This window comes from Chiloscyllium plagiosum, unplaced genomic scaffold (genome assembly GCF_037043375.1).
Source record: "Chiloscyllium plagiosum isolate Xiang-an unplaced genomic scaffold, Cpla_swu_hap1 HiC_scaffold_23, whole genome shotgun sequence".
NCBI classification, from domain to species: Eukaryota; Metazoa; Chordata; class Chondrichthyes; order Orectolobiformes; family Hemiscylliidae; genus Chiloscyllium; species Chiloscyllium plagiosum.
In genome coordinates, this window is record NW_028270161.1 from 35,023,944 (window position 1) to 35,037,602 (window position 13,659).

Consider the following 13,659-nt stretch of genomic DNA (forward strand, 5'->3'; position numbering starts at 1 on the left):
ATTGGAGAGAATTCTGAGAGAGAGGATTTATGATTATTTGGAAAAGCATAGTTTGATTAGAGATAGTCAACATGGCTTTGTAAGGGGTAGGTCGTGCCTTATAAGTCTTATTGAATTCTTTGAAGATGGGATAAAACACATTGATGAAGGTAGAGCAGTGGATGCGATGTATATGGATTTTAGCAAGGTGTTTGATAAGGTTCCCCATGGTTGGCTCATTCAGAAGGTAAGAAGACATAGAATACATGGAGGTTTGGCTGTCTCAATATAGAATTGGTTGGCCCATAGAAGACAGAGGTTGATAGTAGATGGAAAGTATTTAGCTTGGAGCTCAGTGACCAGTGGTGTTCCACAGGGATCTGTTCTGGGACCTCTGCTCTTTGTCACTTTCATAAATGACTTGGATGAAGAAGTGGAAGGATGGGTTAGTAAGTTTGCCAATGACACAAAGGTTAATGGAATTGTGGATAGTGTGGAGAGCTGTTGTAGGTTGCAACGGGACATTGACAGGATACAGGGCTAGGCTGTGAGTGGCAGATGGAGTTCAACTTGGAAAATTGTGAAGTGATACATTTTGGAAGGTGGAATTTGAATGCAGCTTACAGGGTTAAAGGCAGAATTCTTGGCAGAGTGGAGGAACAGAGGGATCTTGGGGTCCATGTACATAGATTCTTCAAAGTTGCCACCCAAGTTGATAGGATTGTTAAGAAGGTGCATGGTGTGTTGGCTTTCATGAGCAGAAGGATTGAGTTTAAGAACTGCGGGGTTATGCTGCAGCTCTATGAAGACCTGGTTAGACCACACTTGAAATATTGTGTTCAGTTCTGGTTGTCTCATTATAGGAAGGATGTGAAAGGTTTAGAGAGCCTGCAGAGGGGATTTACCAGGATGCTGCCTGGACTGGAGGGCACATATTATGAAGAAAGTTTAAGGGATCTAGGATTTTTTCTCATTGGAGTGAAGAAGGATGAGACGTGACTTGATAGAAGTGCACAAGGTGATGAGAGGCAGAGAAAAGCTGAATAGCCAGAGTTTTCCCAGAGCGGAAATGGCTTTCATGAGGGGACATAATTTTAAGGTGATTGCAGGAAGGTTTAGGAGCAATTTCAGAGGTAGGTTCGTTACACAGAGAGTAGTGGATGTGTGGAATGTAGCAGTGGTAGTAGAGTCAGATACATTAGGGACAGTTAAGTGGATAGGTGCATGGATGATAGTGAAATGAATGATATGTAGGTTAGTTTGATCTTAGAGTAGGATAAAAGGTTGGCACAACAGCGAGGGCTCTACTGTGCTGTACTGTTCTATGTTCTATGTTCCAAAGCACAACAAATAACAGTTTTTTGGGAAGTAATTGAGAATGAACCTATTCGATATTCATTAAGACAAACACATTATTACTTTTATCCAATTCAGTACCTCATTTCAAGCTAAGGTATCAACTCATAATTGTCTACCTTTTTGAATGAGTTTTCCAAGAACACATGGTCTACATCTGGCAAAGTTATTTCTCTTCTGATTGATAAGCCATAACACAACGATACTGTATACTTAAGAACATTTCATCACTTGCTTGTATGCTGGATGTGTTTTATGAATCACACAAGAAATCTGAGTTGTTGCAGCAACAGGCATCTTTAATGTCTTTGGCAAATGTTCAAAGGATTGCAGATTGATACTCATTCTATCCAGCCAAATTATGAACACAGTTTCCTTGCCTCTAATGTCTCAGGGTGAGATTCAAATTTGGAGCTTTTGGCTCGGCGACTTTACCCTCTGTCCTCAAGACTCCGTTTACATGCTGTACTATATTATTTATCTAACATAATGATAGAGATTTTCCTTTAAAATTTACAGGGCATAAAAAGTTGCCAGTTTTATACATTAACAATATTGTCATGTATATTAGTCAGTGCCTCTCTGGTGTTCTTTGCTTAATCCTTTGCATTCACTGAACACTTCAGTTATCACATATTAATTGCTTTCTCAATCATTACAATCTCATTTATATCCTTAAAACTACTTCATTAGTATCTTGATGTGGTTGCTATGAATTAATTTAGCAATGCACCCAAGTGCTTGAAATGCACCAATGATGTAAATCTATAAATATTGCTTCGGGATTGCTATTCTAGACAACTGTAAATTTTTGCTTATGAGTACTTACTCAAACAGTCTCAATGGTGTAGTAATTTCTATAAATCCAATATGTGGATATTTCCTGCTCATAAAAAGTTCTGACATAATTCAGTTAACTGGGTAATGCTTTGACAATAATCATTGACAGCAGAGAATGTTGCAATGGAAATTATGTTTGTGGCAAGTCAACTCTCTAAAAAAACATTTAATGAGAGTTGAGGTCATAGACATAGAGTCATAGAGATGTACAGCACAGAAGCAGATCCTTCGGTCCAACCCGTCCATTCCGACCAGGTATCCCAACCCAATCTAGTCCCACCTGCCAGCACCCGGCCCATATCCCTTCCAAACCCTTCCTATTCATATACCCGTCCAGATGCCTTTCAAATGTTGCAATTGTACCAGCCTCCACCACTCCCTCTGGCAACTCATTCCATACACGTACCACTCTCTGCGTGAAAAAATTGCCCCTTAGGCCTCTTTTATATCTTTCCCCTCACACCCTAAACCTATGCCCTCTAGTTCTGGACTCCCCCACCTCCAAGGAACATACTTTGTCTATTTATCCTATCCATGCCCCTCATGATTTTATAAACTTCTATAAGGTCACTCCTCAACATCGAAAGCTCCAGGGAAAACAGCCCAGCCTATTCTACCACTCCCTATAGCTCAAATCCTCCAAGGAGAAAGTGAGGACTGCAGATGCTGGAGATCAGAGCTGAAAAGTGTTGCTGGAAAAGCGCAGCAGGTCAGGCAGCATCCAAGGAGCAGGAGAATCGACGTTTCAGGCATGAGATTCCTGAAGAAGGGCTCATGCCCGAAACGTCGAATCTCCTGCTCCTTGGATGCTGCCTGACCTGCTGCGCTTTTCCAGCAACACATTTTCAGCTCAAATCCTCCAACCCTGGCAACATCCTTGTAAATCTTTTCTGAACCCTTTCAAGTTTCACAACATCTTTCTGATAGGAAGGAGACAAGAATTGCACACAATATTCCAACAGTGGCCTAACCAATGTCCTCTACACCCGCAACATGATCTCCCAACTCCTGTACTCAATACTCTGACCAATAAAGGAAAGCATACCAAATGCCTTCTTCACTATCCTATCTACCTGCGACTCCACTTTCAAGGAGCTATGAACCTGACTCCAAGGTCTCTTTGTTCAACAACACTCCCTAGGACCTTACCATTAAGTGTATAAGTCCTACTAAGATTTGCTTTCCCAAAATGCAGCACCTTGCATTTATCTAAATTAAACTCCATCTGCCACTTCTCAGCCCATTGGCCCTTCTGATAAAGATCTCAATGTAAGGAAGAAAATGTCACGAATTTTCCAGATTTGACCTAAGTGAGAATTTATTTAATCCATTATAATTTGTGGCAATCTTTAGGGTGGTATGGCATCTCAGTGGTCAACACAACTGTCTCATGGTGTGAGGGGCCTGGGTTCAATTCTCACCCTTGGGTGACTGTGTGGAGCTTGCACATTCTCCCCTTGTCTACATGGGTTTCCTCTAGGTGCTCTGGTTTTCTCCCATAGTCCAAAGACATGTAGGTTAGGTGGATTGGCCATAGGAAATACAATATTATAGGAATGGGTGGGTCTGGGTGGTGTGGACTCAACAGGCTAAAAGGCCTACTTCCACACTGAAGGGATTCGATAAAATCCAGATAATGATTCCTGAGGTTTCTCTAACGTTCTAGACTTAATGGGCTAGGATAATAAAATGCCAGGTTCTCTGAAAGACCAGTTTAGGAAGGTCCTATCATTTCATTTAAACTATAAAATGCATATATAATCACACACAAATACACTTCTACCACATACAGTATCCTTCAGCTTGTAGATCTCCAAAGACTGATCGGGTTTGATAGCTAAAATTGTTTGGGCCTAAACCTGGAGGAAATGTAATGGGCCAGATCCTCTGAATTTAACTGAAATTAGATTATTGCATTTTTTTTTTTCCATGTCATTTGCACCCAAGAGAATGGCAAGTGTGAAGAGCACAGTATGTCAGAGGAATCAATAAATTGAGTTAGTTCTATTTATAATATCGTATATATTTAGCACTTCAGGGTCCAACTTCAGAACCACTTTGGGTCATGATCTGCCCACTTTAGCAGTGTGTCTGCACTGGTTTAATTTCACTGGAGCTAACCAATTAGTAGGCTTCCTTTGTGTTTGCCATTTAATTAAGGATGGTAGGGGCATCCTGGATGCAGAAACTAGAGACAGTACAGAGGAGGCTGGCATCACTCATTCCAATTGGAGTACTGCAGATGTCCAGTCCAGCTGGCAGAAATGAAACCACCATCATTGTCAGAGGAACAGCTGTGATTTATAAGCCCCCAAGAACAATTAGAGATGTTTTTATTCAGAAATTGCGCAGTCATTGTCAAGACTCGGAAAGGCAGCCAACATAATCATAAACCCCTCCCACCCCGGTTATAATCTCTTCCAATCTCTTTTGTCAGACAAAAGATACAAAAGCTTAAATGTGCATCCGAACAGATTCAAGACTAGCCTCTTCCTCGCTGTTATTAGACTTCTGAATAGACCTCTCAAATTTCAAATTTAATGTTGACCTCCATATTTGTGTACCTTTTCTGCAGCTGTAATGTTCTGTTCTTTGCTCTGTTCTATTATCCTTATGCACTTTGTTTGGTATGATCTGCCTGTACTGCATGCTGAACAAAATATTTCACTGTACTTAGGTACATGTGACAATAATAGATCAGATCAAATCATTTCAAATCAAATCAAATCATATCAAATCACATCAAATCAAATCAATTTTTAATAGACTTACTAAGGCTTATGAAGACTGATAAGAGGAAAGTGGCTTCACAGTGAGAAGTGGAACTGCATTAGAGCAGTTTTGAAGATTTTAGGTTGGAAATGGCAAGGATGATCTCTTCCATATTGCAGCCATGCCCTTGAAAGGACGGCTAAGAGATGCTTGACCTGCCATTTTCTTATTTTTGAAACTTCAGCTATAACACAATTTCATCATCCTGCTCCAAAACCACCTCCTGTAATACCTAACAGTGTCCAGACGTAATGTGGGCAGTGGGTGTTGTAAAATATACTGAGTATTGCATTGTAGACTAACAAATTGGCTTTTAACTGCCCTAACTGGATTTCCCTACTCTTGGGCAGCTTCCTGTCATCTCAGTGAAGCTGCTTTTGGAAAGATTGCCACAAAATCTGGGAACCGGCATATGTTTGTCCACATGAGCAACTCTTCAGATAGTGAGGCTGAGAAAATTCTAACAAACGTGTTTCTCTTTAAATTGCCCCAACTATAAGACACTTCACATGGTAATACCAAAGTTACTGCCTGAAAAAATAATTGCTCTATTGCAGGTATATTTTGAATAATTGGTTGTATGTAATGGCTGTGCACATATTAATTGCATGTTATAATAAGCTTAATTTGCTGTCACAAAGAGTCCTGATGTTCTGTGTGATTAGACTACTTCAAATGGGTTGAACTTACACAATAGTTTCCTAATTACAATGTGATGAGCAGCATGAAATATAGAACTCGAAGTCATATCCCATTTATTTTCAAGAGGAAACTAAGAACTAATTTTAAATAATTGCAGTCTATATAAGAAGCACAAAGCATTTCATTGTCAATGGGCAGCAGTTAGAATGAATGCTAAAAGCTTTTTCAATGCTATCACATGATAGCTCTCAAGTTCACAAATTCAAACCTAGAGGAGAATTTTATCCTGGAAAAGTGATTGGGTTTGGAAGATGACAGCTGGTTAAAAGGGCTAACCATGACTGTGAGTACAAAATCTCTCCTGGGTTTTCACTTTAAATATGTTAAAAGGTGGTATTGTAATGGGGATTTTCAGTTTGAACTCAGAATTCAGATCTGTTTTCTCAGTTAAAATGAAAGGCTTTTTTTCCCTCACAGGACCTGTGTGTGAGGGGTAATTTCCATTTCTCCTACTTCGAGGTTTTATGTTTCTGATTCACACTTCCAATCTGTCAATCATCGGTTCAAAATGAATGCTGTTTATTCAGTATAACTGTGGATTATCAGATGAGGAATCATTGACCACCAGAAGCAGCATTCTACATGCCCACCTGCTGTTCCACACAACATAGGGCAAAAAACAAAAGTGCAGTTTGATGAAGATGATCACAGAAAGTTTACAGCTAAAGGATTAGTTGCCCGAGCGCAGCTGTATCAGCAGGTTCAGTCTGTCATGGTAAGTGGTTGCTGACATTTACCATCTCTCGGAAGAAGACCTCCTGCCTAAAAGTGGTGAGTCAAAACGTGTGGCACTGGAAAAGCGCAGCAGGTCAGGCAGCATCCAGGGAGCAGGAGAGTCAACGTTTTGGGCATTAGACCTACATTAGGAATTGTTAGTAATAATCAAAGTCACCAACATCTTTAATTTCTTCTCCTCCAATTCCTTCCAGTAATCCAGAGGAGCTATTGCGGTACGTCAGAATCTGTGATCACAAGTGCATCTCACAGGTGAATGATGACATGCTTACTATGTCTGGGACTTCTAGGCATTTTGCAGTCGATGAAGCCAGTAATAATGAGCAGGCATTTGATTTATCATCAACTTTATCCATACTGTATTCAAGATGCTCCTAGATCACTTGGTCCACCATAAGAGCTTCACTTCTATCAATGTTCAGCTCATGTGCAACTACCGAAGGATTTTTTTTTCCTGGCACAAGATTTCCAGGATTAGAACAGAAAGTGCTGGAGAATCCTAGGAGGTCTGGCAGCATCTATGGAGAGATAAATAAAGCTGATGTTGTGATATTGATATGACTCTTCTTGAGAACTGAAAAAGACCTGAAAAATTATGTATTTTGTGCTGTTGGTAGAGGGGAAGGGGGAGTAAATGGAACAAATTGTGAGGCTGCCCAGAACAAAAAACAAAATAATGGTGGCAAAGGAAAGCTAAAAAGGATAAAGTAGTGGTGGTAAAGGAAAGATAGCTAGGTTAAAAAGAATGTAAATATTAGGTGTGAAAACAGGGAAATTGGTCCACCCTGCAGAGAGCAAAACCAACAAAACCAACAAGACACATCAAGTATTGATTGGCAGAGCTTGGGTGATGTAAGAAAAATTGAGCACAGAGTTCATATGCTGCAGTTGTGGAACTCAATATCAAGTCCTAGAGGCTATAAAATGCCTCCGTTAGAAATGAACTATTGTTCCTCCAGTTTGTGCTGAACTTTGCTGGAACACTATAGCAGGACAAGGATTGAAATGATAGCATGGGAACAAAGCAATTTATTGAAACTGCAAGCAACTCAAAGCTCACTAATAAAGTTGAGGTATTACATAAAGCAGTCACCCAGTCTGCATTTGGTCTCACAAATGTAATGGAGATAGCACTGTGAGCAGCAAATACAGTAGACTAAGCTAGACTGAAAGGTGTGTTTGTGACCTTGGACAGTGAGGAGGAGGAGGTGATTGTGCAAGTGATTGCATGGGAAGGTGGAACACTTGCTTTTACATGATTTCCAGGGAGGTCTCATGGTGCTTTTGTCCTGCACCAGTGATATATCCCTAAGCTCTTTACAATTTAATGCCGAGGTAATGGCTGGTGCCTTGGAGATAAGGGCTGGAATATCAGGCTGAAACCATAATAAACAAGAGATTGACGAGCAAAGCCACATGACTACTATTATTTTTATTTGGAAACTGTTTACTTGGATGAAATTGATGACCTTTTATGACAGATTCATTCGGGGTCCTATATGTTGGAATAAACAGAAATTTGGGGTTTAATCACACATGTTTTTTAATGAATATCCTGCTGGAAAACAATGTAGTGGGTGAGCCTGACTGTGAGGATCTGGGGCTATGGGTGAGGTCCTAGCTGATTCCACACTTCTCTGTGACATTTTTCCATATTCCTTTTGTAGTACATTCAAATGACCCAGCTAGAAATGAGCTAGGGAATATTTTATCACGCATCAGTGGGGCATTGAAGAGGAAAGGCTTGATGTTCTGCAGTGCTGTTTAAGATAGTGGTCAAAGTGTGCACATGACCCAATGTTCACTTGGTTGACTGCCATGTTTGATTAGTCACTCTTTCTATGGAACTAGGCATTATTACAATGGCTAGTGACATCACAGCGCTCAAATTTGAGACAGACTTCCCAAGATACACTGTAGCAAATTACCACAGCCCCTTTGTCAACACCTTTCAAACTCACAACCACTACCTCCCAGTGTAACAAGAGTAAGTGATTCATGGGAACTCTACCTCGTGTAAGTTTTCCTCAAAGTCACACATCATCTTAACTTGAAACTGCCGCTCCTTCACTGTCACTGGGTCAAACATCCTGAAACTCTCTTCCTAACAGTGCGATGAGTGCATTTACATCACATGGACAGCAATGGTTCTACAAGACAACTCACCACTATCTTCTCAAGGGCAATTCATGCAACAAATGCTCGCCCCATTGGTAATGCTCACATCTGAAGTACAAAGAAAGCAAAAATCTTACTTCAAGTGTGAGAGGTGTGAATATAACAGCTGGCAGACATTCCAAATTTTCCCCTTTGCTGATTGCTCTTGACACTTAGTGTCAGTGTCCAGCTGAACAGATCTTTGAGTGTCCTGTGCTCACTGAGTATGATGTGAACTCTCTACTACTGACCTTGTCTCGACCACTTGTTCCTGTTCATGTAATGTGTCAACCACCAAGTGTAAACCCAAAGATCTCTCCTGTTGGTCCCATCATGGAGTGTGTATAAAAATTTGTGGATGCTCTATCTTAAGACTGTGTAACCTCTTCTGAGGAGTCTTCACTATTTTTCCTGCATTTTCTATTGCAGATGGGTCAGTGGGAAGTGAAGGAAAGATTTATTACTGTCAAAGTAACTCTTAAATATTTACAGTGCAGAAGCAGGCTATTTGGCCCGTCCTGTCTGTGCTGGTCAATAAGGATCTGACTACACTGTTCCCATTTTTCAGCTCTTGGAACATAGCCCTAGAAGAAAGGGTTCTACATGGTAGATTAATTAGCAAAGTTAGATCATATGGGATTCAGGGTGAGCCCATATCCCTACATTTAAATCCAAATCATTCATGTGCACCATAAATAGCAAGAGCCCCAACACAGAGCTCTGGAGAATGCCAAAGGAAATAGACATCCAGCTACAGAAACATCCCTGTCCAATCACCCTCTACCTCCTGCCCCTCACCCAACTTTGGATCAAATGTGGCACTTTACCTTGGATCCCATGGGCTCTTACCTCATGACAAACTTATCAAGAATGTATCTTATGAAACATCTTGCTAAAATCCATGTAGACCACACAAAATGTATTACACTCATCAATAGTGGATGTTAAATGGTAAAAATGTTTGTCACCATTGTGTGCAAAATCATATTTCAGTGGCTGCTGACATATCTGCAAGTGTTGGTATTGTACTTCATGTGGTAATGTGATATTTAATTTCATCACCAACTAATTGTGAGACTATCTTCTTTCTTTCTCTACAGGCCAAGCATGCTGAAACTTGGTGTGCCTCCAGAACATTTGTCACTAAGGAGATAACTCACTTGTTTTCTAAGTCTCTATGGTGTCCTTAATTCTCTAATACTGCAAAAGGGTGAAGAAGACATCAATGAGTGAGAGTAGTGGAATGTGTTAAATGGCTGTGATGGAAGGACAAGGTTTGATGAGACTCCATGCGAACATTGCTGTAACATTGCATTATGAGGAGGGTGAGTATCTCTGATGGTGGTATGAGGAGATGCAAGTGCAGAAAGGGTACGAGAAGAATAACGTATAGGAGTAAGTATGAATTGACAATGTGAAGGGCTTTGGCGTTGAGAATGAGAATATAGTTGAATGAACCATTAGGTCATTAAATCTTTCCCACATTGCATCCAGGAAAATGGAACCACACACTTGCTACTGACATCCTCTACAACCTCCAAACTTCTTGTTGTCTGAGACAGTCTCTTCTTCCTTTTGACAGGAGACAGAATATCTTTGTGGAACCTGACATTCTGAAGTATCAATAATGTGAGGTGCAGTCCTGAAAGCATCGTGAACTGCTGTATTTTTGTCCTCGGTTGAAACACCTAGAAGATCTTTCTACTATCTTTCCAGCAGGATTCTTTTAATACTTCAGCTGAAGTAGACTCATACAATTCATCATTACATCTCGTTGTGCTAATTCATTGGGAAACTCAGAGGTCAGATGTGAATGAAGTGATTGAGTTAAAAGAAAAGATAAATATGTTGCTGAAAAATTTACATCCCCTCGGTGCTGCCAGCTCAATATTAAAGCAATTTTATTTATTATCAGAAGGTGCGTAAAGAAGGATTGCACATTCAGGTCTAGCCGTTGCTTCGATGTCACTGAATCCCAATGGTAAAAACTTTCTGTTGTATCCAATGCTACTCTCTGGTTGAAAACTATGATTGAATCTCCAGCTCAGACTGTCTCATCCTCTTGGCTGAAAGACATTTATGAATATTAAAAAAAGGGCAAGGCTGTGTGAACGTTAATGTCTTCACAGCTCTTGTAAAGCTACTGATAGATCTTTCTTTAATTACTTCCTGCAAATGTCTTAACACTAGCTCTAAGTTATTATTATATAAACCTAACTGCTACAGAGGGAAAGGTCACAGCCAAAGCAGATTAAAGATTATCCTGTATGATACAGTGTTAGACAACCTTTAACTCAATGCATTAAATTGTCATGAACTACTGTATATCACAGAACTGAGTTCACACTCTACACTGAGAAGATAATAATTCTGAGAAAGATGCACACAAAAAATATTAAACTTGCAGAATTTTCTGACAGAGCTTTGGTTATGAACAACAGTTGGATAACCTAAATTTATTTAATATCAGAGATAAACACACTCTAAGTCCACTAACTAGTTATTTGATGCACTTTAAATGAGTTGACAACTAAAACAGAAATTTTACACATAAAGTGTAATTAGGAATTAAATAGTTTCAAATCATACTTAAAGCGTGGAATCACCAAAGCTCTATATATTTGAGGTAAGACTTTTTTCACAATCCAATATCTTTGTCACAAAAGCCAACATGCCATTTGGACAACCTGCCTGGTTTTCCAAGTTGAAGAGACTGGACTGTCATTCATCATGTCAGATGTTCATCCTGGTCTCATTTCCCCAAAAGCAAGATTTCCTCCCTCCTATTATTTTCTTTATCACCGTATGCAATTGGTAAATCTAACTTTTCTCTGCTAAGTTATGGGCGGCACAGTGGCACAGTGGTTAGCACTGCTGCCTCACAGCGCCAGAGACCCGGGTTCAATTCCCGCCTCAGGCGACTGACTGTGTGGAGTTTGCACGTTCTCCCTGTGTCTGTATGGGTTTCCTCTGGGTGCTCCGGTTTCCTCCCACAGTCCAAAGATGTGCAGGTCAGGTGAATTGGCCATGCTAAATTGCCCCTAGTGTTAGGTAAGGGGTATGGGTGGGTTGCGCTTCGGCGGGGCAGTGTGGACTTGTTGGGCCGAAGGGCCTGTTTCCACACTGTAAGTAATCTAATGTTCGGGCATTTACTCAACATTTCCCACTACACAGCTCAAAACAAACCTCTGAGAATTGTCAATACGCTCTTGACATTTCCTAGGGATTAGAATAATAGTAATAATGGTTCCCTAGCTGCTAAGTAAGGGGCAGTTAACTCAGTTGACTGGACAGTTAATGTGATCAGAACAAGGTTTCATTTTCATTCCAACTGAAGTACATTTGGCTCCTGTTTCCTTGCCTTAATGATACATTTTTTAAAAAAGTCATTGCAGTTTTCCGTGGTTAACTGGCAAATAACAGTCCAACTTCAGACAAAAAAAATAAAGTAAAGCAACCTTTTAAAGATAAATTAGAGAAGACTACCCAAAAAGTACATATAAATATATTATGTGAATAGAATAATGTGTCATAAGATTGTACAGAAAAGATTAAAAATTATATTTAACTCTTCTGTCATGTGAGCAACTAATGGTGGAATCACTGCATTAGTAAGGTAGAGTAGAATAGAAGAAAGTAAGGACTGCAGATGTGGGAGATCAGAGTCGAGAGTGTGGCGCTGGAAAAGCACAGCAGATCAGGCAGCATCTGAGGAGCAGGAGAATCAACATTTTGGGCAAGAGCCCTTCATCAGAGTAGAATAGTGTAACTTTATTTGTCGTTTCTACCACATACAGCTGGTACAATAAAATCAAGACAGCATTCCTCCAAGACCAGGGTGCTGTATGAGCATGCAGACTACACGAGAGTACAGTCATACACAGGGCAGCATAAACTGCATAGAAAAGTGCAAAACATGCAAGATAGCACAGTAATTCCTGACAAGACAAGACAATAGGAACAGTGGTGGACAAATTACAATGTAACAATGAATGATCATTAATGAAACATTGTTTTAGTAGCAATTCAAAAAGTTGTCCAAGAATTGCAAATTGAATTTTCTAACAAAAGGGACTTCCTTAGTTGTGTATCATTTATAATAATATAATTAATGAAACAACAGCAGTTGTTATTAACTGATAAGATGGCATGAAGTATTATAACACAACCTTTGTAGAGTTTCATCTTCAATGATAAATCATCTCTCCCCATTCATTTCAATGTTAAAATAATTTTAATCTGCAGAAATATCACTGAGAATGATGCTGCTATTATTGTAGCTAACTTGCCTAAATTCTAGCATCACAGGAGTCGGAAAAAACACAGCAAACCAGGCAGCATTAGGAGGATGGAGAAGTCAACATTTTCGGTGTAACCTTTTTTTAACCATCCACAAGAACAAATTACATGTAGGTAAAACCTGATATAAAATAAAAATTGTAGGGCATTCCAAGAAGAATGAGACAAGATCATGAACATCTTAGGGTCGAATTTTCACTATTTGATGTGTACAGCCCAAGTTGGGAAATTTCCAAACTCATCAGAGCTTCCTCAGTAAAATGTCCCTGTTTGTGGAACTTTCCCTTGGGAGTAAGGGATGAAGTACAAAGCAGGATGGCAAGTGGCTTTGGAGGCAGGTAAGTGTTGAGCAGGGATAGAAACCTGTCTTTGTTTCTCAGGGATTTTCAGAAATAGTTAGAACACCTGGGCCTCAACCCTTCACTTGCTCTCATTCCTCCTCATGCCCTCTATAACAACACAATGCCAACCCATTCTCCCAAACCTCTCTCCACAGTTCCTCATTCTCTCACTCTCACCTTATTGTCAACAAATACCTCTAACTCACTCCCAATGGCTCTTCATTTCCTCCAAGCTAACACCATAATCACTCATGGACAAACATAAGGAGCCAAATGGGGAGGAAAACAATAAACTTCCAACAACTACTTCATTCATATCCACTTGAGAAGGGAGAAATCTGCTACTTATAAAACTCATTTTTTTTTAAACTCTTTTTCAAGTGGTTATCCTTTCATTCAATCTTTTTCAGACCCCAAATCAAATTCAATGAATCCTTTAATGACCCCTTCAAACTGTCAATCAAACAATGAACTCAGA

The 13,659-nt window shown here is 39.9% G+C and overlaps 1 long non-coding RNA gene across 1 annotated transcript in view; it reads left to right on the top strand.

Moving 5' to 3' along the window:
- The window catches only part of LOC148145870 (uncharacterized), a 189,747-nt gene extending 178,890 nt beyond the window's left edge, over positions 1-10,857 (top strand). The window contains exons 4-5 of the long non-coding RNA XR_015761135.1: positions 9,642-9,866; positions 10,124-10,857. This is a non-coding gene — a long non-coding RNA (uncharacterized LOC148145870). The remainder of the gene's footprint in view (positions 1-9,641; positions 9,867-10,123) is intronic.
- The last annotated feature ends 2,802 nt before the right edge of the window (positions 10,858-13,659 follow it).